The sequence below is a fragment of the Panthera uncia genome, assembly GCF_023721935.1.
Source record: "Panthera uncia isolate 11264 chromosome A3 unlocalized genomic scaffold, Puncia_PCG_1.0 HiC_scaffold_11, whole genome shotgun sequence".
Taxonomy (NCBI): Eukaryota; Metazoa; Chordata; class Mammalia; order Carnivora; family Felidae; genus Panthera; species Panthera uncia.
In genome coordinates this window covers 7437471-7463441 of record NW_026057578.1, presented here as the reverse complement: position 1 = coordinate 7463441, position 25971 = coordinate 7437471, and positions in this window count along the sequence as shown.

Here is a 25971-nt window from a genome sequence, read left to right as displayed (position 1 = left end):
CTTCTCCTTCTCCTTCTCCTTCTCCTTCTCCTTCTCCTTCTCCTTCTCCTTCTCCTTCTCCATCAATCTCAGTCCTTTCACCAGTATTTGTTATTTAGGCCTTACAGCAGACTTGAAGAAAGTAGTCACATTTTATAGATATGGAAATTAAGGCTCAGATTCATGAAATCACTTCTCCCAGGTCACTCAGCAAGTGATGAATGGAGAATTGCATCTGATCTCAAAGCCAATATTCCTTTGAATTTTCTATGGCATTTGAGGTAGTTTACTTTGAGTGGTATTAGAATCACTCAGGCAACTAGTTAGGAGGCAGTGTATATAGCATTCAAGGATTCTAGACAGAAGGCCAGACTCTTAAGAACTAGGCAAGTTTTAGTCACAAGCTACCATGATCAGCACAGATGCATCTGTTTTGAAGCTACTGAATGAAAGTAGACGTAAAAATGAAATTCAGCCTAACAGAAGCAGGTGAGTTAATGCCATTAAGCACAATTGGGTCTAGGCCAATTTAGCTGTGTTTCTAGTAGGCAAAAACTGGATATACTTGGCAGAAGAATCATTTAGAAATAGGGATAGACTTTGGTTAGTGGTCTGGTTTTGGACCAAGATCAGTATGGTTCACAAGGCACCTGTCCTATATATGGGTCTATGGATATATGGAACAGGACTTATGCCTCAAGCCAAATGGATAGTGTGTGTGTGTGTGTGTGTGTGTGTGTGTGTGTGTGTGTGTGTTTACTTGTAGTGTAACAAAGTACTACAAATTTAGTGCCTTAAAGCAGCCTCCATTAATTATCTCATAGTTTGTCTGGGTAAAGAGTCCAGGCACACCTGGATATCAAGTGTCACCAACCCATAGTCAAAGTATAAACTGGGCCTTGTTCTCATCGGGATGTTTAACTGGAGAAGTATCAACTTTCAAACTCACTCAAGCTGCCCCAGAACTTTCCCTGGCATTGTAGGACTGAGACCCTTACTTTTTTTTTTCAATGCTTATTTATTTATTTTTGAGGGGGGAGAGGCAGAGAGAGAGAGGAAGAGAGAATTCCAAGCAGGCTTTTACACTGTCAGCACAGAGGCTAATGCAGGGCTCAAACTCACGAACCGTGAGATCATGACCTGAGCTGAAACCAAGAATGGGATGGTTAACTGACAGGGAACTCAGGTGCTCCCTGAGAGCCTTCCTTCTTTTGCTGGCTGTTGGCCAGTGCCTCCTTTGGGTCCTAGAGGAGATTCATGGTTCCTTGCCCTATAGCCCTCACCATGGCAATTTGCAACATGATAGTTTGCTTCATCAAGGCCAGCAGATGTATAAGAGTAAGTCTACTGGCAAGGCAGAGTCTTCTATAATTTAACATAATCACAGAAGTGACATCCCATCACCTTTGCCATATTCTGTTAGTTAAAAGCAAGTCATAGATCCCATACACAATCAAGGAGAGAAGATCACAGTATTGAAGGAAAGGTGTGAGGCAGGGGTCATGGAAGCCATATTTGTCTGTCCACTCAGATGGTGAAAGAGACTGATTTCCATCTGTTTAGTACCACGGTAGGAGAAATGACTGATCAGGTTTTCAATATATTTGATAATACGTGTTGAATAGAAAGTGGTCACTACCAACCTTTTCATACATTTTTAAAAATTTGGGTTCAGAGACAGTAGACTCTCATTTTTTCTTTCCTTTTTTTACTGGCCACAACTTTTACATGTTGGAGGTCTCAAGGGTTACTTACCAATTCATGCCCCAAAGACACCTCCCATTTTCTGTGAATTTTGGCCACATTGGTGCTTGTTTTTCTCAACTTGTCTCTGTGAACATTCATTTCCTAAGTGATTTCATTTGGTTTCATGGCTTTAACTGCCACCAATATACCAAATACTACTAAATTTATATTCTAAATTGAACTTCTTTCTGTATTTGAATATCCAATAGCCTACTTAGCATCTCCACCTAAGGCTTTCAAATTCCTCTAAAACTTAACAAATCTAAAAATAAACTCCCGATCTTCCCTCAAAATCTGTTCTTCCTTCCCCCATTTCAATAAATAAGAAGTTACCTCTTCTAGATGTTCCAACAGAATACAACAGAACAGAAAAAAATAAACAAAACCCTTGGTGATATTCTTGAATCTTTTCTCTTCCTGTCACAATTTTCATCCAATTTGAAAACAACTATTACCTTTCTTGTGACCATGGCATTTATCGTTTGACATACTATCTATTTCTCTTTAAGTAGCCTCTTAGGGATTTTTCCTGATTTTCCACCCTTAGCCTCCTACAGGCTTTTCATGGTACAGCAAGAAAATGATGCCCTGTAATGTAGCTCGGATCATGCCAGTCCCCTGCTCAACACATTTGCAAGGCTTACAGTGAAGGAGTAAGAACCAAAATCCTAAAAATGTCTACACGCAGGTCTGCATGATTTAATTTGCGACTGTTTATCTAATATCATCTCTTCTTCCCTTGGCTCCCTCCATTTCAGCAAAACTGGCCAGAAGCACAGTTCTGCGTCAAAATTTTTTACCTGCTGCTCCTTTTACCTGGAGCACACTTCCCCCAGATAACCACATGACCTACTTCCTTATCTCTTTGAAGTCTTTGCTCAGATATTAACTTGCCTATGATCATGGCATTTATCATTTGACATACTACCTATTTCTCTCGTTAGTATATTCTGATTCCATTATATTTTGCCCTCTGCAAAGGCGCACGCACATGCACACATGTGCGTGTGCACACACGTACACACACACACACACATTAATATATAATTTTGTAACTGCTATATCTCCAAAGTCTGCTCTAGTTTCAGGTATAGGGTGGGTGTTCAGCAAGTATCTGTCGAATAAATGAATGGACTAAGTCCATTACATTGATTGATTTCAAATGTTAAACTGAACTTGTGTTTCTAGGATAAACCCCACTTGGAAATGATGTAGTATCCTCCTTATGTGTTGTTGGATTTGTTTCCCTAACATTGTATTTAGAATTTTTGCATCTAAGTTCACAAGTAACTGGAACTCTTACATGCTGCTGATGACAATGTAAAATAGTGCAACAGCTTTGGAAAACGTCTGCCATTCGGCCCAGCCACTCTACAGCCACGTGTTAACCAAGAGAAATGAAATAATATGATGGCACACAAATACTTGTACATAAATGTCTGTAGTGGCTTCAGTTTTCATTGTGAAAAATTAGAAACAAACCAAACGTCCATCAATAGCTAAATGGCTAAAACACTTTGGTATTACATAATGGAATACGACTTAGCAAAAAAAAGGAATGGACCATTGACATTGCTACAACAGGACAGTATATCAAATAATAATTTTCAGCTAAAGAAGCTAGACAAGGTAAAAACAAAACCCCAAAACATACAGAGTGATTTCATTTATATCAAATATTAGAAAAGGTAAATTAATCTATAGTGATGACCAGTAGTTGTCTGTGAACGAGGTAATAAGCATAGTCGAGAGGGATTATAAAGAGGTGCAACTTTGGGGTGCCTGGGTGGCTCAGTTGGTTAAGCATCCAGCTCTTGATTTTGGTTCAGGTCTTGATCTCACCGTTTGTGAGTTTGCGCCCAACCGCGTGCAGCCTGCTTGGGATTCTGTCTCCCTCTCTCTCTGCTCCTCCCCAACTCATGCGCACATGCACTTGTGCACACTCTCTCTCTAAAAAAAGACAAACATTTAGAAAGAAAAAGAGGTGCAACTTTAAGATATGATGGGAATGTTCATCATCTGTTCTTATAGTTGTGTGCACGTCAAAATTTACCAAATTACACACTTTATTTTATTATTTTTTTCATGTTTATTTATTTTTGAGAGAGAGAGAGAGAGAGCAGAGTGTGAGTGGGGGAGGGGCAGAGAAAGGGAGACCCAGAATCTGAAGCAGGCTCCAGGCTCTGAGCTGTCAGCACAGAGCCCGATGTGAGGCTCAAACCCGTGAGCCGGGAGATCATGACCTGAGTTGAAGTTGGACGCTTAACCAACTGAGCCACCCAGGTGCCCCCCAAATTACACACTTTAAATATGTGTGTATGGTATGTCAACTACACCTCAATAAAACCGTGTTTAAAAGAGGGATAAAAATAGGTAATTGATGTAGTTGAATTTTATCATGTCCCAAATCACAACAATCACTCTCTGCTCTAGAATGTGTCAGTTTAAAGATGTGTTCTGACGTCCGTGATTTGGATATTCCACATGAGTTATTTCATGCTTTTCTGAGTTTAGTTCAGCCAATAATGATAGGTGGAAATTTTAGCTAATACCAAAAAATCCACTGTTTTCTTGAAATGGTCATTTTATGATGATAGTTGGTACTTTATTTTAGCTAATACCAAAAAAAATCCACTATTTTTTTGAAATGGTCATTTTATGATGATTCCATGGAGCAAGTTAGAAGCTTACATGTTACCTCATTATTGAATTTGTGTCCATCCCACACCAATGTAATATGTGAGAATGAAGGGATAGGATGATAAAAGCTTATTTATTGTAACTGGCTTTTCCCACTACTTCTTTGTTAGCCCAGTGAAATTTATAAGTATAGAATGTTATTGAGACTGTACTGTCACTGAAAATACAGACCGCCATTTAAAAGATTTTTCCACACTTATTGTTGATTTAAAATGCATACTTTCTGCAAAGATGTGTACAAGTTTTTACTGTTTGTGAAGCTGTGTGCAATAAGTGAGTTATAGCTTGTGATTTATCCCTCTATTGTTACGTGGTCAAGGATATTGTCAAAAAGCCCATCCAGAGGGATGCCTTCTCTCCTGTCTCCTTCAGGAAGGACATTGCAGTACGCTTTCCAATTTGTGTGACAAGACCCAGCTTCCAGTTCTCCCTTGTCTGTGACTTCCGATATTATTACTTGAGCACAAAACATATTTAAGGGACAAAGTGAAAATAGACATTGTAATAAGAAGTGAAGCTTTCCAAAAGAAAATCAATGAGAAAATAGATCTTTGGGTAGAATCCAACAGTAATTCATCTGCTTCAAATAATCTTGTCTCTACTTCTTTTGGGTCCAAACATCTGCATGAAATTACATTAGATATTCTACTGAGGTACAAGGATGTAAGGACAGAAAAAATAAAGCTCTTTCTACAAGGATATAGATTATTTTCTGACAGCTTTTCATAGTACTTAAGCTTTCTTAGCCATCATTTATATTTTTTCTTTTCTTTAAAAAACTGTGTAAATACTTCCAAATGATGCAGAAACTACCAAAAGGATTTTTTTTCCACAAATAGCGTCATAGAATAGAATACAGTGCCATTACTAAAATGTTTTTAATTAGGAGAATATATTCCAAGTGTTTGTTGGCTTTTCTTTAGAAAAATACGTAAGTGTAAGTAAAAGGAGCCTAAGCAGGTATATGTCCTCTCTTACTTAAGCCCTGTATTGAATATTTTCCATTTTTCTTTCCGTATTTATTCTTAAATTTTCTCTGTCCTTAGACAGAATGACATTTGGTTGCGTAAAAGTCTTCTAGGAAGATGGAGTGGATATACTTTTTCCTATTCACCTTGCTAAGCACAGCTAACAGCCCTGGACATTATATGTGAAACAAATGTAAAAAGTATCTGAAACGTGGAAAAAGGAAGACAGACTGGCTAACAACCTTGTGCCAGGACAAAAGGCAAGGGAATAAGTTCCATGGTCTTCCTTTGGCCTCATATATTCCAGATGTACAGAGAATATTTCTGTTAGGAAAAAAAAAATAGAAAAAAAACTTTGGGGGTAAGACCAGGCAAAGAATTTTTAGTGGACACCAAAGGGTGCTTTCTAAAATGAAAAAAAAAAAAAAGATAAATTGGATTTGTAAAAATTAAAAACATTTGTGAAATCTCTTGTTAAGAGGATAAAAAGGTGGGAACATTTTTGTTGAGTGGGAGAAATTACATATTGTCAAACTACTAGTGCCTAGAACACATGAAGAACTCTTAAAACTCAAGAGTAAAGAACTACAGACCCATTAGAATATGGACAAGAGACACGAAGAGACTTTTCTCTGAAGAGGGTGTACAGACAGGCATATATGAATACGTTCAACTTCATTGGCCATTATGGTAGTGCAGATGATTATTCTGGTACTACACACACATTGGAATAAAAATTTAAAAATAACATAAAATAAAACACCAAATGCTGGCAAGGATGTGGAAATATAGTATCGTTCCTTCATTGCTGGTGGGATGTAACTGGTGTAGCCATTGTGGAAAAAAATTTGGCAGTTGCTTAAAGAACACTAAGTTTTAAACTATCATACAACTCGAGAACTGCACCCTTGGCATTTATTCCAGACAAATGAGCACTTACATTCACATAAAAGCATGTACACAAATGTTCATAATGGTTTTATTTATAATAACGTAACACTAAAAAAACACAGACATCCTTCAATGGATGAATGGTTAAACAGGTTGTAATAATCGCCTAAAATGAAATAGTAATAAAAAGAAATGGGTTATTGTTACATGTAATGACCTAAATGAATCTCTGGAGAGCTGTGCAGAGTGAAAAAGCCAAACCCCACTGGTTAGGAGCAGTATGATTCCATTTGTATCTCAGTCTTGAAATAACAAAATTACAGAACTAGAGAATAGAGAAGTGGTTGCCAGAGGTTCGTGCACTGGCATGGGTGAGAGGGAAATGGATACAGAGTATAAAAACAGTAGCATTAGGGATCTTTGGCTGATGGAAGTGTTCTGCATCTTGAATGTCAATATAACATTGTTTTTCAAATTTACAAATTTACACTTTTGCAAAATGCTACCAATAGGGCAACTGGGTAAAAGGCTACAGGGTATCTCTCTGCCTTCTTTCTCCCCACTGCATGTGAATCTAGAATCATCTTAAGATAAAAAGGTATAAAAGTCCTCTTTTTTTTCTAACTTCCTTTTAGTTCAGTTAATGGGGAACCTAAGGAGATTATAACAGAAGGAAGAATTCAGAGGAAGTAGTGTTTATTTCCCTCAGTCCCCCTCACACTCCTATCGTCTTGCAGTCCTGGCAAGGAAGTCTTCTCTCCATGATGCTCTCTAGCTAGCCTTAGGTATCCCCTTCAATTCTTCATCTGTTTAGGTTGGCCTTGGGTAGCACCTCTGTTTTAACCAGCCCCTGGATACTAGTGCAGTTTTCTATGCACTGCCTGCAACTTAGTAAATAAATTGCTTATTAGACTCTCCTCTCGTTGTCTTAATCTGAGCGAGACATCCGTCTTCTGCTGGTATAGATGCTGACTTGTACAGGCTCTAGGTTGTGGCACGTGGGGAGTTGTGTGGATTCAGTCCCTGCACGTACGTGTATATGTATCACGTGGCAGATCAAGTCATGACAGCCATGGACTGTCTGTTATACAGCAGAAAGAGAGGGAAATCCACAGGTGACTGAGTTAGGTCATTTCATAGAGTGACATGAGGAAAATCCAACAGCTTGACGAAACAAGAAGCAATGGCAGACGTGGTCCTGCTTTAGATACTATGGTTTGTGTTCACTTCTCTGAGCAGGTGGCATCCGAGCCGAGCTTTGGATTATGTAAAGAACCCAGCTGTGCCATGATCCTAGTGTTTGGGGGGTGGGAAGGGAATTTGGAGTGTTTGAGCACAGGAGGGCCAAGGTCACCTCAACATATTGACTAAGGAGACTGGAGGTAGGAACTGAAATCCTAGAGTTAGGCAGAGCCCCTATCGGTGTTTTGTAGCTCTTTGTAACCCAACTTGGATTTTATTCCATTTGAAATGGGCCATGATTAGAGTGTTTCCCTCACTACCATTCATTTAGACTATTATAAGCAAGGTTGTACAATGAACAAGAAGGATTTTACTGAAGAAATACAGACTCTAGGACTCCAGAAGCTCGAAGTTCATTGAAAGAGATAAGATGAATATACAAACAGCTACAATAGAAAGCTCTAGCTAATTTACATAGTGATCGATTTCATTCTAAAAAGAGCAAGACTTTGGAATTATCCAGCTTGCCTATCACTTCCACATTCCAGCCTAGTAACAGCTACTCGGGTAAGAAGGGCAAAAAGAAGGAAGACAAAGCAAAATATTCTTGATAAACACCCTTAGTTGTTTAAAAACTTTTAATGGTTTTTGTTTTGTTTTGTTTTGTTTTGTTTGTATTTTTAATGAAGTGGCATCATTCTGGACACCAAAATGAGAGGTAAGTTGATGGTGCCACTATTCCTTCCCCTTCTCTTCTGGACAACTTCTCTTTTCTAGTATAATCAGGGCGAGAGGTACCCTGTGCCACTGCAGGAATTGGTTCAGATTTATCGATATTTTAGGTAGCATTTTCTCAAGTTCCAGTCCTTGAATGGGATACACCAGACTTTTCTGAGGATTCTAAATTAAAAAAAAAAAAAAAAAAAAAAAAAAGGTCTGAACAAACTCTTGGCCTTCATCTCTGTGAAGTCTTACTTTATTGGTCAGTGTGCGTATATGGGAGGGTTGGTAAAACCTTAATTTACATTTCCCAAGTGACTCGAGAGTGTTCACATTTAGAAAATCAAATTTTAGCAAGTAAACTGACAAAGAGTGATTCGAGTCAAGTATTTGAGATCAGCACACCTTCCTTAAGTTGCCCATAGCCTTTCTACACACTGCTTTCTTATCTGAAATGTTGTTTCTCCGAAAAAGGGTCACAGCTTTGTAGCACTCAAGAAATGCATTTACATAGAAAACCGTGTTGTATACTGGGGCACCCTTCCCATTGTCTTTGAGCCCCGTGAGCCTGTGGCCCTGAACTGCCTGTCTGTCCCCCACTGTTTTCCTTGGTTTCTCCAACTCTCAGCTTAAATATTAATTCTTCAATTAATGGGGGCCTGTGCCGACCCCCAGGTTGAGGTTAGACCTGTCACCCCAGGTTAGGTTAAATATCCCTAGCACTTTCCTAGCAGCCAATACTTTCCTGTAACATTTATCAAAGTGATAATTAAATAATAATGCTTATTTTTGAATTGCTTCAATAATTATTCCCTTTTCTGGGAATAGAAGGAAAGTTTAATTATTCAAGGTCTCACAATCCATGGGTGAGAAGCTGGACTTTTCCTAAGGACAAAAGAAAGCTAAAAAAAAAAAAAAAAGGTACAAAAGAGAAATGACCAAATTCCCATTCACAATAAATAACTTGGCTTGAATTTGGGGAATGGAGAGGAAAGGAAGCAGGAGGGGGGTAATCAGAGACAGACAGGCCAGAGAGGCAGTCTGCAGATACGGCTGTGTCCTGGCATAGCCGTGGCGAAGATGGGGAGAAGGAGACAGTCTACGACCATAAATGGATAGACTTGGGGAGGAGGAAGGAAGAAGGAAGGCTTTCCAATCAGAGACTCGGGTGGCCTTATGTATTCATAAATGGAATGCAGAGAGAGGCTGCTTTTGGAGAGGACCGGTCCCATTTGGCCATCAGATAAGTGGGTTTGAAGCCCCCGTGAGATGTCAGAGGTGGAGACAGAGACTGGGCATCTGGCAGAGACTGTTAGTCATCCTTAAAATGCATGTTTTTCCAGGTTTCCTTGCAGGAAAACTGGAATCGTGTAACAGGGTCCCGGGTAATGGGGAAGTAACGATGAAAGCCATTGCCAGCCGGACTCTTAAAAACACCTGCAGACTCTTCAATAACTCTCCTTCACAGCAACCCTGGGGGCCATGTGCTCCTAGTGGTATAGTTACAAGACAAAGGAAGTCCCCCAGACAGACATCAGGCTTTGGGAGAACAATAAATAATGTTGCATTAAGCATGCAGTGGCAGCTAGGACTGCTTCCGTGAATACAGGAGTCCGCATCCATGGGAAGAGATGAGACCATTCGGGGAAATTACATAGAGAAAAAAGAATCTGAATAACCTCACTATGAAAAGAGAGCAATCACTCTGCAGTGAAGATATGCTCAGCTTACCCATCCTACTTTAGAATTTCTTGCTTTGTCCTTGATGAGACCTTGGGAACCGCTGCCCTGAACTCAGGAGATGAATTCAGATTCTGGTGTTTTTTCATTCAAGTAGCCCAACCATGTCTGGCCAGCCCTGTTTGGCCACTATTGTAAAGGACTTATAACCCAGCATCCCACCGAGACATGTTATTTGGACACAAAACATGACAGTGTAAACTTTGCTCGCTCCACGACCAAGCTTTTGTCTTCCTTTCTTTATCTGGCACTCTGGCCAAACATTTCTTTCACCATTTACTCTACTCTACTCTACTCTTAACTAATTTTCCATCTGTTTCTGACCCTGAACAACCAGCATATACAGCGTATATGCTCTAATTATTTTATTAATGTGTGAATTTTAAGTTTCAACACAGGTCCATATCTGTATAGCTGATCTCTTTTTATGCCACTTGGCACAATGTCTGAAATATAGTCGGCACTCGGTGACTATTGACTGAGTGAATAAATGAATGTAAAGTGACTGAGTTGGTCTCAGGGTTTTCTCATTCATGCTCATAAACTGTTTCTTCTCAGGGTTGTCGAAATTATTCTGGATATTCAGCCGGTGTCTTTGTGGTTTATTGTGCAACACTGTCTCCCTCTAAGCAATGGCTGATTTCCACCATATTTGCTGAGCATCCATTGGGTGTGACTGTATTGGCCACTGTTGGAAGTGTCTGTCTCCTGCAGGGCATCTCCTGCCTCTTTGCTGGCAGCCTGTGCTAATGTACCAATGCTCTGCTAGGCACTGCCTTTAAATCTCAAAACTGCGGAGTCGAGACGTCACTGGGGAAGAGGGAAGGCTGGGAGAAGAGATCTCCCTTTCTCCCTTCTACTCAGCTCCATTTTCGAAGGACCCCAAAGCAAGAGATTCTTGGGGTCCAATGGGCTATCTTGCAGATTTTCCTTAGAGCTTCCTACTTTCCACAGGGCATAGATGTTAGTATACTGGGGCTGGGCCAGAAGACAGACTTGAGAGATATCACTCCTAACTCAAGCTTATCCCTCTTTTGTAAACTATTCATTCCGGGGCCCACTAATTATGCTTTTTTACTTCTGTGGGGATGAATTTCTCTTGGGAGGGTCTGCAGGCTCCCTACCCCCCAACTTATTTGAATCTTAGAAAGAATCTGTGATCCCTGTTATACTTGAACCAAATTAGATATTTTAATTTATAGTTTATGTTTTAGAGAAATGGAGACCATGCAAGTGGGGGAGAGGGGAAGAAGGAGAGAGACAGAGTCTTTTTTTTTTTAAGTGTATTTATTTATTTTGAGAGAGAACTAGAAGGGCATGCGGGGGGTGGGGGCAGAGAGAGAGGAAGACAGAGAATCACAAGCAGGCTCTGCATGTTCAGCGCAGAGCCCGACGTGGGGCTTGAACACATGAAACCACGAGATCATGACTTGAGCCAAAACCAAGAGTCAGAGGCTTAACCCAATGAGCCACCCAGGTGCCCAAGAGAGAATCTTAACCAGGCTCCACACTCAGTACAGAGCCTGGCTTGGGGTTCAGTCCCGTGACCCTGGGATTATGACCTGAGCCGAAATCAAGAGTCAGATGCTCAACCGATCGAGCCCCCCAAATGCCCCCAAATTAGATATTTTAATCAAGTATACTACGGTGCAGTTTTTCTAAAGACGTGGAGACTTGACCAGCTGCATCAGTATCTCCTGGGAACTTACTAGAAATGCAAATTCTTAGACTCTACCCAAGACATGCAGAATCTGAGTTTTAAGAAGCCATCCAGGTGATTCTGAAAGATGCTACTGTTTGAAAACAACTGTAGTAATGCTTAATGTTCCTAAATATTCTTTTACCTCCATGCAAAATGAAAAGCGCAAGCATTAAATTAAATACAGCACATGGCAGTGCAATTAGCCTGGAGTAATAATGCTTGATATTTTGTGGGAGAAGAAAAAAACCCACCAAAAAACACACCGTGAGTCTACACCACAGCCTTTTGGTAACAAGCAGAACTGACTCCCTTGTGCTGTCTGTCGGGAGGAACGATCCACACAGAGGAGCCAAAATTCATCCAGCAGGAAACTAGCTCTGCATTTATTCTTGTATGTGCTAATGATAGCACCAAAGACCAAAGTAACATTTGGGTAAGGTAGAGGATTAAACGGATGCGTAATTATTTCGCATAAAAGTACAGGAAAGTCGATATTAAAGACCTTTAAAGGGACAAATCTCAGCACGTTGCACTTTTATCTATGAAAGTGATAGAGAGGCAGGTATAGAGCTGGGAGAGGCAATGATCCATAAGGCTGGTACTTTGATTAGAGAAAGGGCTACTGGAATCTAGTTAGGCATCCATTCTTTGCTCTTTGAATTTCATCCTTAAAAGTTGTACGGCTCAGGCCAGCCCTGTTCGCCAGTTCCCAACTACAAAGAGTTGCAAGATGCTACCTCAAGACAGCCCATCTTTTTCAATCATTTTGAAGGAAACTTCAGTAAAAAAAAAAAAAAAAAAAAAAGCAGATGTGTGAGCAGGTACATTTTAATGCCCAGTTAACAAAAGAAACCATCTTCCCTATGCATGGCCATTAAAAAAATATAATATCAGTGTGAGAGGGGCTGTTAAGCATGGCTGCCTGTGTGAGTATCACTGACTGGTAAAAATAAATTGAACACGAAAACACTAATGCTTTGCAAAACTGGAACAGAAATGAGCAAAGAATACAAATTGCTGGAGATAATGGTTGCCATGGCAATTGTTTGTCCAGAACCCAAGCTGTGATAACTCAGGTAAGAGTAATTGAAAATAAAAGCCCTTAGTAGACCTTCCCCACTATGATTTTTTTCCCCCTGCTGCAGGATTGGTGAGTATGACTAAATATTCCCTCCTGGTCTCATGGAAGCCTGAGCACAATTATAATTTGTGAAACTAGGGAGAGGGCCATTTGCCTAAGTCCCACTCAGAGCAGCGGGCAGTTTTTAAAATCATCGTTGTTTGCTAAGCACACCAGACATTTCAAGGTGGAGTGATGGGGATTGGCGAGATTGTTCTGATATCCCACTCTCCACCACAATAAGTGGCTTTCTTTTATTGGAGGTGCACAGTGGTGGGGTTTTTTTGGATCAGGGTCGCAGAATGCTGATCAGAAGAGGCAGCAGCTTGGTTTTCTAACCCGTGAGTGGCAGGCCATACTCATTTCTCTCCTGGAGTTACACATCTGATTGAGAGGGAGGTAATGCTTACTGCATCATTTAAAAGAAATGTACCTGTTTGTAGAAAGGCAAGAATAACCTAGTTTGCATTGTGTCCATGGCTCTCAAGCCTGCTCTTACTGACTCAGTGCTTTGGGTTTGGTTTTGTGTTTTTGTTTTGTTTTGTTTTCATACTCAAATTACTCTGCCTCTAGACTTTTCAAATCCTACTTTTTCACCTTTCATATGTCATTCTTTGGGTCAGCTTCTAGTGTGAAAACTACTGTTGGAGAAGAAAGCGAAAGAAAAGAAAGGAATCATATGGGAAGAGAAAGAGATTTGGGGAGGAGAAGAAAAGCGTGGAAATTCACTTTCCTCTCTCCCAAATTCTGTAACCATGTTCTAGGATCTTTTCATCTTGCCTAGTTGGTTGGTGAGAAATGTAGCATTTGCATTTCAAGGTAGACAAAGGCTTTCGCTGATGGCCAGTAACCAGGGAAACTTAATGAGAAGTTACAGTGGTTGGATTTGTAACAACTTGTTTTCTGTGGTTGCCAGACAGCAGAAGGCCTTTGTGCACACAAACACAGAAAACACTGCTTGTTAGGTACCACATCTAATTAGCCAGAACCCAAAAATCTTCCGCTAATGATATTCTTATGCCAGGAGAGTTTGCGAAATTGCGCTCCAGTTTGGATGTTTTAAAACAGTAGGAGTCCCCAGAAGTTACACACATAAATACAACAGTGAACAGGGATTGATGATTAGTGCTCTACATCATTGAATTCTCAGCACAACGCTATGAGGTGGCGTATCAGTTTTCCATTGCTGCCATAACAAATCACCACATGTGTAGTGGCCTGAAACCGCACCCATTTATTATCTCACAGTATTCTAGAAGTCTCAAGTCCAGAATAGGTCTCATTGGCTTCTAGTCAAAGTGTGTGCAGGGCTGCGTTCCTTAGCGGACGCTCTGGGGAAGAAGTCGGATTCTGTGATCATAGAGGTTGGCAATTACAGTTGTTTGTGATTATAGAACTGAGGTCCCCGTTTCCTTCCTGGCTGCAGGGTGGGGCTGCCCTAATTTCCTGGAAGCCTATCTTTGGTCCTTGCACCTGGGCCCCCCTACATATCTGAGTTAGCAACTGTGTGTCAACCCCTTCCCCTGCTTGGAATCCCCCTGACTTCTTTTGACATATCTCTCTGCAGTCAACTGGAGACCTTTCTGTGCTTCTAAAGGCTCGTGATTGGGCCCACGCGGAGAATCCATTATAATCTCACTATCTTAAGGTCACTGGTCAGTAACTTGAATTATCTCAGCAAGTCTGTTTTACCATGCAGCATGACAGGTTTCAGAGATTAGAAGGTAGACATCTTTGGGGGCCCATTGTTCTGCCCACCCAAAGTGGGCAATGCTATTGTCTCCATTTTGCAGGAGAAGACATTAATAAAGAGTGGTCAAGTAACTTCCCAGGAGTAACACAATTAGCAAATGGCAAAGCCAGGATTTGAATGCTGTTCTGATTCCAGAAGCCAGTTTTCCAGAACCATCCCATACTGTCTAAAAGTGAATACTTGATAATATTCCATAGGCGTAAGCATTTTGTCCCTCTTGCTTCCATATGGCTCCCTCAGCATGCAAATCATTTGATAGTAAACTGGAAGTTATATTGTTTTTCAGAGAGAATTTATTGAAAAAGTGGTAGTGTTAAGCTCTGGAGGGCTATTAAATGGTCACCCCTTTAAGAGATTTCCATCCAGTTAAATTGGTCAAATTGTTCTGGAGACACATGGAGATCTTCAAAAGTGCTTCCTAGGCTTCCTCTAGTAGACTGCATCATCATAATTGCACTGCTTTCCTGTCATTAAGGTTTTCATTCCTTTTCTGTTATAGAATTATTTTTCCCTACCATTGCTGTGACTTTGTGGTGAGTGGGGTATATTTCCTTATCACTGGGTTTGGCCAAGTAACTTGCTTTGACTATGGAAATGTTAAGGTTAGTGGTGCAAACAAGGCTTAAATATATCTGCACAAGTAGCTTCTTCTCTTGTGTTCCTATGATCTACCATGAAAAGAACATGGCTTCACTACTAGTGGGAATGAACACTGGGATAGTCACTTTGGAAGATAGTTTGCCCGTTTCTTACACAACTCAGCACAGTCTTACCCTACAAACCAGCAACTATGCTCTTTGGTATTTAACCAGAGGGGCTGAAAACTCACATCTACACAAAAAACTACACATGGATGTTTATAGTACCTTTATTCATAATTGCACAAATTTGGAAGCCACCAAGATGTTCTTTCGTACAGAGTGGATGGATGGATACACTGTGGCACGTCCAGACAATGGAATATTATTCAGTGCTAAAAGGAAATGAGCTATCAAGCCATATCAAGACCTGGAAGGACCTTAAATGCAATGTTAGTAAGCTAAACAAGCTAGTCTGGAAAGATTGTGCACTGTATGATCCCAACTCTATGATATGCAAAAGGAGAAACTATGGAGACAGTAAAAAGTCTGGTTGCCAGACTGCTGGTTGCCAGCAGTTGGAAGGCGGGGAGAGATGAATAGATGCAGTACAGAGGATTTTTAGGGCAGTGAAAAGACTGTTTGATCCTACAATGATGGATATATGTCATTATACATTTCTCCAAAGCCATAGATTGTACAGCACTGAGAGTGAACTGTACTGTAAACTAGGGACTTTGTTTGATTATGGGGTGTTAATACAGGTTCACTGATTGTAGTGAATGTACCCTCTGGCGGTAGGTTGATAATTGGGTAGACTGTCCATGTGTGAGGGCAGGGGGTATGCAGGAAATCTCTGTACCTTCCTTTCTATTTTTCTGTGAACGTAAAACTATTCTAAAACAAAACGAAACAAATCAAGCCTTAAAGAAAACATCTGTGACATGAGACCTACGACTTTTTAAAAAGTTTGGGAAAGAGACTTCTTAAGAACTCGAAGATGATTGATAAAATCTTTATGAAAAACCCAAACCGATACCAAGGCAAAAACAAACAAAACCATGTCCTGGGTAGCTGCTGGACCCTCAGTAATGACGATGCAGAGAAAAGACCTCAGGTTATCCTGCAGCCTAGAACCCAGCTCAGCTATGTTCAGGCAAATGAGCCACACCCTTCAAATCCATAAGTGAGAAAAGAAAATACTTGTTTTTGTAAACCGCTGAAATTTTGAGGCCGTTTATAGTGTAACAACAACAACAACAAACAGAAAAAGCAAATTAACCCCCCACCTCCAAAGAAGAACTCTCACTAATAATCATGATCTAAAAGGTCATGTGCTTTGGGAGGAAACCAACAGTGTTAACCCTATTCAAATATCAAAGGCGTTCCAAGGTCTTGACATAAATAAAACATTGTCCTTAGAGATGATCCACATCCATTGGTGACTAAACAACCCAATCGATTGTAGGATGGGAGGTGGGGGAGATGGGAAAGTGGGTGATGGGCATTGAGGAGGGCACCTGTTGGGATGAGCACTGGGTGTTGTATGGAAACCAATTTGACAATACATTATATAAAAAAAAAATAAATGCCATAAATGAAAAAAAAAACCCAACTGAGTTCTGGAGAAGTTGATTTTAGAGGTAGAGAGAGAGAAGCACAGGTCACAGAGACATCTATAAATCTTTTATAAGACATAAATTTAAATCATAATCTCCCATTTACTTTGTAATCTTGATCACATTAGTTGAACCCGCTAACGTGGAGAATATTAATACCTGCCTCATCCAACTGATAAATGAGGATGAATGACAAAGTTCATTGAAAGCATGTAACACAATATCTAGTACATAGTAAGGACCCAGTGAATGTCCGCCATTAAATACCAACCCTTGGTAAGGAAGAAGTGGTTGCATTTGTTAACTCTTTCATTTACTCATTCAACCTCTGTCAAAGATACCACAGAATATTTTTTTTAAGTAAATGAATGCCTTAAGAGCAACACCACTGGTGGAGTAATCTCAGACAGATGGTTGGGTCTTACAGAATCTGAAAGGAAATGTTTTTAAGGAAAAGATTTATCCATGTGAAAAACCTCAAAAAATATGTAAAAAATGTGAATAATTAGCAAAATAATTCAACATATACTATTTTTAAAATGTAAAGCATTATATGGGTACATAAATTACTAGAAACATGGACATACCCCAATTAAAAATAAAAAACACAAACATCGACTTAGAATTCAGATATAATAGGCTTGTTACAACTTGAATCAACTTGACAAGATTCAGAGCACCTAGGCTTATTTGCCAAACTAATATAGTAGGCTCTCTTAACAGTATTTGCATCAGTAAATGAAGACTTTCTAAAAGAAAATCATTCCTTGGAAAGAAAAATGTGTCAGTTAGCTCTTGCTGCATAACAAACCACTCCAGAACTCAGTAAGCTGAAACAGCAAACTTTTTTTTTCTCAAGTCCCTAGGTTGACTAGGGATGGTTGGTCTGGCATAGTTGTACTCTTTCCTGTGGTTAACTACAGGTTGGGTTTTCTCAGCATGGCTGGGGTCCTTCACAGGTCTGGAGCCTTGATTAGGAAGAATCAGTAGACTTAACTTTATTCCACATGGTCTCTCATTTCCAGAAGGCTAGATATGTTCATATGATTGTCTTGGGGGTCCAAATAAAAGCAGAAGTATTAAAGATCTCTAGAAGACCAGGGTCAGACCAGCAGATAGTCATTCCTACCGCATTTTATTCATTTAATTGAAGGCAGAATCATCTCAAATTCATGGAGTTGGAAATACATTTCACCCTTGATGGAAGAGTTACAAAGTCGCACTGTATAGGGCATAGATACAGGAAGCAGTGGAGAATTGAAAAAAAATTTTATGAGAAATTTATCCTTAAACATCCAGCCAAACTAGAGGTGGGACAGCTCATTTGCTCAACCCCACCAGGGACTGTTAGTTTTCACTCTTGGGGGAAGTTTAATAGGTTAAAAAATTACTAAGACCTCTATATGATTCGGGGTGAAGTACGTTGATATCTGTTTGAGAAAACCTAACTGAAAGGGGACAGAGCAGATCGACCTTTCCATCAGTAGATGGAACCTTACGAGGCTCTGATGTATACACTAAGAATGGCAGAAACACTTGATGCAGGACTTGGCTTCTCCATGGTAGTGGTGCCATGGAGAGAAGGTGGCAACATGTGCAGGTTGTGGCATAAGGAGGTTGTAGGTCACCTGTGTGTACTGGAGCAGAGGCAGCAGAATGTAAAAGTAACTAACGGGAAGGTGCACAACCCTAGCTATCTAATGGGATGTTTTTGTAAGTATATGTAAGAAGTCCTAGTGGAACCCCAGAAATAATTTTAAGATAAACTATCAAAAATAAAAGAAAAAAAACTGTTGGTCATGTAAGAAATGTAAATAGTGATAATATTAACAACAACAAAGACTTCCTCCCTTCCCTCCCTCCCTTCTCTTCCTCCCTCCTGTCCTTTCCTTCCTTTTATTCCTTCCTCCAAACCTACTTTCCTTCCTTCCTTCCTTCCTTCCTTCCTTCCTTCCTTCCTTCCTTCCTTTCCCTCCCTCCCTCCCTCCCTCCCTCTCTCTCTCCCTCCCTCATTTTTTTCCTTCTGTTTTTTGTTTCCTTTAACATCTAGGCACTTGAAACTTAAGATCTTTGAGAGGTGCACAGATAATTTGTGGCTAGATAATTGGGCTAATGAAGAATTGTAATTTTCATTTTAAAGGGTAGAAGAATGAGACATGGGTTGCATTTTTTTTTTTTTTTTTTTTTTTTTTTTTTTTTTTACAAATGAGGATACAAAGACACATAGCTTTGCATTTGGCTGAATGTTAACATGCAGCTTCTTATCTCTGAAAATGTATTCAGGTTAATAAACAATGGCCATCATTGCATGATGGAGAGACTACAGCAAGGGGAACCAATAGTGATGATATTTTTATGGTCAATTGTTCTTAATTTGGGTCTAAAGATCCCAGGGACTTTAATTAATAGGCTTTAGGGATCCATTTCTTTTCATTTTGTATTCGAAGTTTTTGTATGTAAAAATGTGTTGCCTAGGAAGAAGATTTATAGGTTTTATCAGGTTCTCAATAATCTTGATCTAACTTTTAAGCTTTAGATGATTTTTTAAAATATTAAACAAACAACAACAACAACAACAAAAGATTAAGGACGACTGCTTTAGTGTCTGCTGATAAGTAATCGTGGCATCTTCTACAAGCTATTTACCTGTACATGTTTATGTTTTGATATCTGTGTAATGGAATTGTTATTCTTTAACTCATAGAATTGTTAGGAAATGATAAGATGGAATCTATGGAAAAATGTGTAAAATGTAAACTACGTGCAGAAAGGTCTCGTAGGCTCTTTACTTTTTGGTATCATGACCAAGCAGTCGAACTTTAATTGTATGTCAATCTCTCCTCCAACTAGTTAAGTGCTGATGAGTTTCCAACTCAAAACATTCAGAGCCCAGCAAGCCTGTGGTTTGGAGTGCCTGAAATGTTCAATAATCACAGTATGATTTGATTTCTCCCTACTGGGTCTCTTTAAAGTTAGAAAGGTAAACATCCTGGGTTACTTTTTATCTCAGCTTAAGCCTAACGGGGCCAAAGCCATCTTATTTTTGTATGACATTGATGGCTCGGTGATAAGTTTTATGGTGTTTTATTCTCTTTTTTTTAGCAACTCAATTATTTTAATGATTTACACAAGATAACGGCTGTTGATAGACATCCAGATCTTTAGAACAGGGAAATATTCATTCCCATGTCCAGTTTTTGTCTTCCATTGATTGAAAGCTTTTGCCAATGATGAGGTGTCAGAGGCTGAGAAGTGTCAAGGGGGGTGGGCAGAGAGTAGACAAGCAGGGAGTAGAGATTGAAGCATGAAGTAGACAAATCACCCTTTAGAAAAGAAATTTGTACATAAAAACAGAGATGATTTGCATGTGTTGTCCGAGACTCTTGGTTGAAATTCAAAGAAACTTAAGCAAAAAAAGGGATTTATGTCACTTAAGCAAAACAAGGGATTTATCAATCCAAATGACGTAACAGTCCAGTGTGACCTAAGCTCAGGTAGGGCTGGTTCCAGGGGATCTAAGGATTTTGAGAGAGTGTATCTCTCTTCCTGTTTCTTGGACTTGCCTCCTTATCTGTGTTCCCTTCGTAGACCAGCTCTCTATACATGGAACTCCCTGGCAGCTGCAGACATGTAAATCTTGTAGCTTATAATCCTGACAGAATGTGAGTTCTTCCTGATCGTTTTCTCTGAAGTCCTAGAATTAAGTCTGGTTGGCCTGTCTTGGGTATTATACCCATAAAAGATCCCCTGCATACACTTGAGAGATGGAACCACCTGATTAACCAGATGGGGCCCATGTACTCACAACCAGAACTAGGGGGTAAGGTTAACCTATAGAAATTGCATGGTGTCCCATATAGAAATCGAGGTTTTATTCCCAGGCAAACAGGTCAGACAAAAATGAGAATTTGTGTACTGAATTGTGCTTAATAATTAGCCTATATAAATTATCTCGAACTTCTGTTGAATCATCATATATTAAGAATCAGAGGGACTTTTTAAACATTTTTATTTATTTTAAGGGAGAGAAAGGCAGAGAGAGAGGGAGAGAGACCATTCCAAGCATACTCCACACCATCAGCATGGAGCCCAATGCAGGGGCTCAAACTCACAGAACTGTGAGATCATGGCCTGAGCCAAAGCCAAGAGCCAGATGCTTAACTGATTGAGCCACCCAGGCATCCAAAGAATCATAGGGACTTTGGATCATCTATATCAAGTTTCTCTTTTCACAGATGTGATTTCAAGAGCACAAAAGACTCCAGAGGTGTGTCTGGAGTTGCCCAGTGAATACGGGAGCCAGGAAAGGAACCCAGGACTTGAAACTTATGCCATATTGTATACAGATAATGTGTGCATTTGTGGAGATACAGCTCCTCTAGTTTATCTTGGAGCAAATGTTTCCCCTTGCTTTTTCTTTCTGTCTTATCTCCCTTCCTCTAATAGGTATTTATTGGAGACCTACTCTAATACATTGTCCACTCCTAATTCTTTTTTGTTTGTTTGTTTTTGAGTTGTCGCACAAAGAAGCTCTTTTTTTTTTTTTTTTGTTTATTTATTTTTTTTTGCTGCAGCAAATAAGATCATGGGGAATGGCTTCCAAAGCTGTGACTCCCCCGAAAGAGGGTGAATAGATTCCTTTTGCTTAGGGGTAGGATGAATATTTAGATAGGGAAGCCTTGTCATTGTATATAGTGGCGGGCATAAGGCTGTTCGTGCACCTCAAGGAACCGTGCCTGTACATATACCGCGTGTTATGTAAATGAGGCTGAGGGGCCCCCTTGGGCAGAGATTTTAGGATGATACTGTGATCACGGTGATCGTGGGTCACTCCAGAGGTCACTCCACGGTCCCTCTGCACAGGCATGAGTCGGGTTTAGCTCAAACCGTCTGGGTGGTCTGGGGTGGCAGGCGGTCTTCTGAGAGCAGTTGCCATGGCCTTTCGTGCACAAAACAAGCTGGATTCATTACTACTCATAGTCTGAATGCTCGTCAGGGCCAAGGCACAGGTGTACTCCTGCTGACGGATTTGGCCTTGGGTTTAGCAGAAGAGGAGTAGCCAAGCACAAACAAGGCATCAAGGTATGGCACTGAGTGAGGACTGAGGGGAGAGCCCACCCAAAAAGAAGGGGAGACAAAGACCCCCCCTACACACACACACACACACACACACACACTCACACTATCAGTCTCAGAAGCTCCCAGTCTTACTTCCTACTGGAAGTTCTGAGGGAAATGAAAGCCTTGGTCGGAGGTGAGCTAAGTTCACCAGAGGAAGAAGTCCCAGGCTCTCCCTGTCAGGAGTCAGGAAAGACCCCTCTTTGAGTTCTGCCTAATTCCTCCACCACCAGCACTGGGAGGAGGCCCCTGTTATGCTGGGCAGCCCAGGTGGCTGTGGCTGGAAACCCACTCCTAACTCTTGATTGAGAATTTGCTCTGTACTTGGTCTTGATTCAACATATATTGGATAAGCAGTTTGCGTTCCAAGTGTGCTGCTGGGCTTTGGAAATAAAATTACAGGGAACGCATTCTAGAGGGGGAGAAAGAATTAATCCAATGATTGTAAATTGTGACAAGCGTGTTTAGGCAAATAACAGGTAAGACCTAGTTTAAAAATTTTTTTTTAACGTTTATTTATTTTTGAGACAGAGAGAGACAGAGCATGAACGGGGGAGGGTCAGAGAGAGAGGGAGACACAGAATCTGAAACAGGCTCCAGGCTCTGAGCAGTCAGCACAGAGCCCGACGCGGGGCTCGAACTCATGGACCGCGAGATCATGACCCGAGCCGAAATCGGACGCTTAACCGACTGAGCCACCCAGGCGCCCCTGGTAAGACCTAGTTTAAAGAAAGGTGGAGATATCCAAACCATCCCTGAAGGATGAGAGGAACTCGTCAGGTAGAAAGCCAGAGGGGAAGGGGAAGGGATCCAGTATTTCAGGGGAAAAGATTTTCAGAAGGCATGAGCCTAGATTTTCAGGACACAAGAGTTTGATTGAACTTTGAGAAGGAGTTAGCCAGTTTTGTAAACATTCATGGTATTGTAGACTAGCAGGTCTCTGCTGCTGAGCCGGGCTGCTAAAAATGGCCATAGGCAATGTGTAAGGAAATGAGCGTGACTGCATTACAAAAAACATGCGGTGACAAAAATCCCCCGATCCCGGGGAATAGAGATTGAGAGGGAGAGACAGGAGTCTACGTTGAAGGATAAGCAGGAAACTTGAAGGCCAGAGGGGTATGGTGTCAGTGTAGAAATAGCTTCATGTCTGGAAAGATTCAGGTTTTTGCTATAAAATGTCATGATTTGAAGAGTCTTCTCTTTCTCTTAAAAAAAATTATCATTGACATTCAAATACTGAGTCAAGTTGGAAGCTGTCTCCATGGTACAGTTTGGGGATGACGACAGATTCTCTCTTCTCTGGCTTCAGTTGTATTTTCCCATATATCTTCCTTGTTTTGGGTCCTCTCCCTTGACATTCGAGTCCACCATTTCCCTGGATTAGATAACAAGAATAGAAAATTATGGGCGCACCAGTGTGGCTCGGTCAGTTAAGTGTCCGACTTCCACTCAGGTCATGATCTCACCGTCCTTGGGTTCCAGCCCTGCATCGGGCACTGTACTGACAGCTCAGAGCCTGGAGCCTGCTTCGGATTCTGTGTCTCCCCTTCTCTCTCTGCCCCTCCCCTGCTCACTCTGTCTGTCAAAACTAAATAAAATGTTGCAAAAATTTTTTAAAAAGAATAGAAAATTATGTCCAAATGAATAAAATAACAATGACGACAATAGCAAAAATTTAATCAGAAAATACATGACTGCTCTCAGTAGGTCAAGCACGGTGACTCAGGAAAAGTACCCTGTGTGTCATTTCCTTGGGATTTCCCTGAAGTGAAATGTTAAAGAAATTTAAGCCTGCCTTTTATTTTCCAGTTAGGAAGTTGTCATTTGATTTATATTTCAGTCATATGGTGATATTTTTCTGACCATGGTAGTATCATGTTGGAAACATCTACTGAATACATCAATTTTTCTGAAATTTTGAGTTTAAGGGAGAATGGTATTCATATTTACTCATGGCACAGGGGAAAGACAACATAAAAGGACCAGGAGAAATTCCGACGAATGGTAATCACAAAAAGAAAGTGGGTTCAAAACAATTAGGGGCCCACAGTTCATTCTGGAGACTTCCCACAGGAAACAAATTGCTGGTCCACAGCTCCAAGATTCTTCAATCATGTCAAAATATATCCTGATTATCAGTAGCTGGGTTGATTGGTACACTTTGCCACTCAGTCCTGTTTAGCAGTTTGGGGAGAAAATGAAAGCAATATCCATGTAACACCCTAGTACATTCATCAGCTGAAAATTGCTCATCAAAAGCATTGTTGTGCTAATGATATTGTTGAAATGGATTTACTTGTCAAAAAGAAGTATCTCCCTCTGAAACTGGAAAGTTGAGTCCTTTGAGGAGAGAGTTTAAGCGGGCAGATGCAGGGGAGCCCGAGCTGTGTGCCCCACTCCCGATATCTGTCATTTTAAAACCCTTCCGGTCCCATCTGTTCAACCATGTTGTGTCAAGTTCAAGAGGAATTCTAATTGTTTTCTCTCAGGAACTAAAATATATGATTATAATTCATCTTGAAATATCAGTGGGTACTTGATTAATGGGAGTTTGAACCAATGCTGTTTTGGGTTCTGTGGTTTTCACATATTCTGTACCTTAGTGATATTTTAAAGTAACTTTTCCCCTGGTGGGGGGGGGCTGGGGGGCTCAGTCGGTTGAGTCATGATCCTGCCGATGGTGAGTTCAAGCCTTGCATCGGGCTTTCTGCTGTCAGCACAGAGCCTGCTTCAGATCCTCTGTCTCCCTCTTTCTCTCTGCCCCTCCTCTGCTTGTGCGCACTCTCTCTCTCTCAAAAATAAATATTAAAAAATTAAAAAAATAATAAACTAACTTTTCCCCACCATATACTAAGAATGTATGTTTATTTACCTAGAAAATAAAATGAAACTATTAGGAAAGTGTGAAGCAGTACATAAAACTTTTCTCAGTCAACTGTTGTAACATTTGATGTAGATTTGTCTAGCCTTTTCTCCCCTTTGTGTATATGCACCTTTATGAATATGCATACGCTTTTTCTCACAAGCACATAATACCAGACACACACTTTTATGAACTGTATTAGAAACTATATTTTCAATGAACATTTTATAATATTTCCCTTGTCAATAATAGTAATATTCTGGTTGATAGATGCATCGATGTTTATTTTATGAGAAGTGTTTATTGCTTCCAGTGGTTTGTCGTTATGATAGCATTCCAACAAACATAATGCACGTTATTTTTTTTCAATTAATATTATTCTCATTAAGCCAAGAAACGCCCTCTCCTTAAATCTTTAAAGAAAAATTTAAATGTAAATTTAAGAACTTTTTTGAATGAAAATACACAGTTGATTTGAAAAGCTCTTTATAAAAGAGGCATGAGTAAATGACAAAAGAAAATCCAATAAACTTAAATTTACAGTTATTTCTCTCAGTTAATTCCTCAATTTATGTATAATTTCTTATAAAATTTCTTATAAATGTATAATTTCTTATAAAATTTAATGCATAATTTCTTACAAAATGTATAATTTCTTATTAAATTTTGCTTGAAGATTTTTCTTCTTGATCGCTTAAAAAAAAGTCACAAGAGGGGCGCCTGGGTGGCTCAGTCGGTTAAGCGTCCGACTTCAGCTCAGGTCACGATCTCGCGGTCCGTGAGTTCGAGCCCTGCGTCGGGCTCTGGGTTGATGGCTCAGAGCCTGGAGCCTGCTTCCGATTCTGTGTCTCCCTCTCTGTCTGCCCCTCCCCCGTTCATGCTCTGTCTCTCTCTGTCTGAAAAATAAATAAACGTTAAAAAAAAAAAAAGTCACAAGATCATGAAAGCAGAGTCATTGGCATATTTTGAATGTTTGTTAAATTTGTTTTCATGTGTGGAAAGAGCTAGATTTTGCTGGCACTCTGGAGAAGGAAGGTGCAAAGTGTATGCTGTAGGCAATTAAAGAATTATGAGGTAGTGTCAGTTTTGCCTTTGTTGACCATTAGAAAATCACGTTATACAGTGCCCAAATCGGTTGAGTGGGATAATCATACTGAATGCTAACTTGGAGACATATGGAAAAGATCTAGAAAAAAGATGGGAAAATGTGTGAACAGTTCAGCGGTGGACACATTTTTAAAAGACTCATTTATTTATTGTAAATTTGTTTTAATGTTTATTTTTTGAGCGAG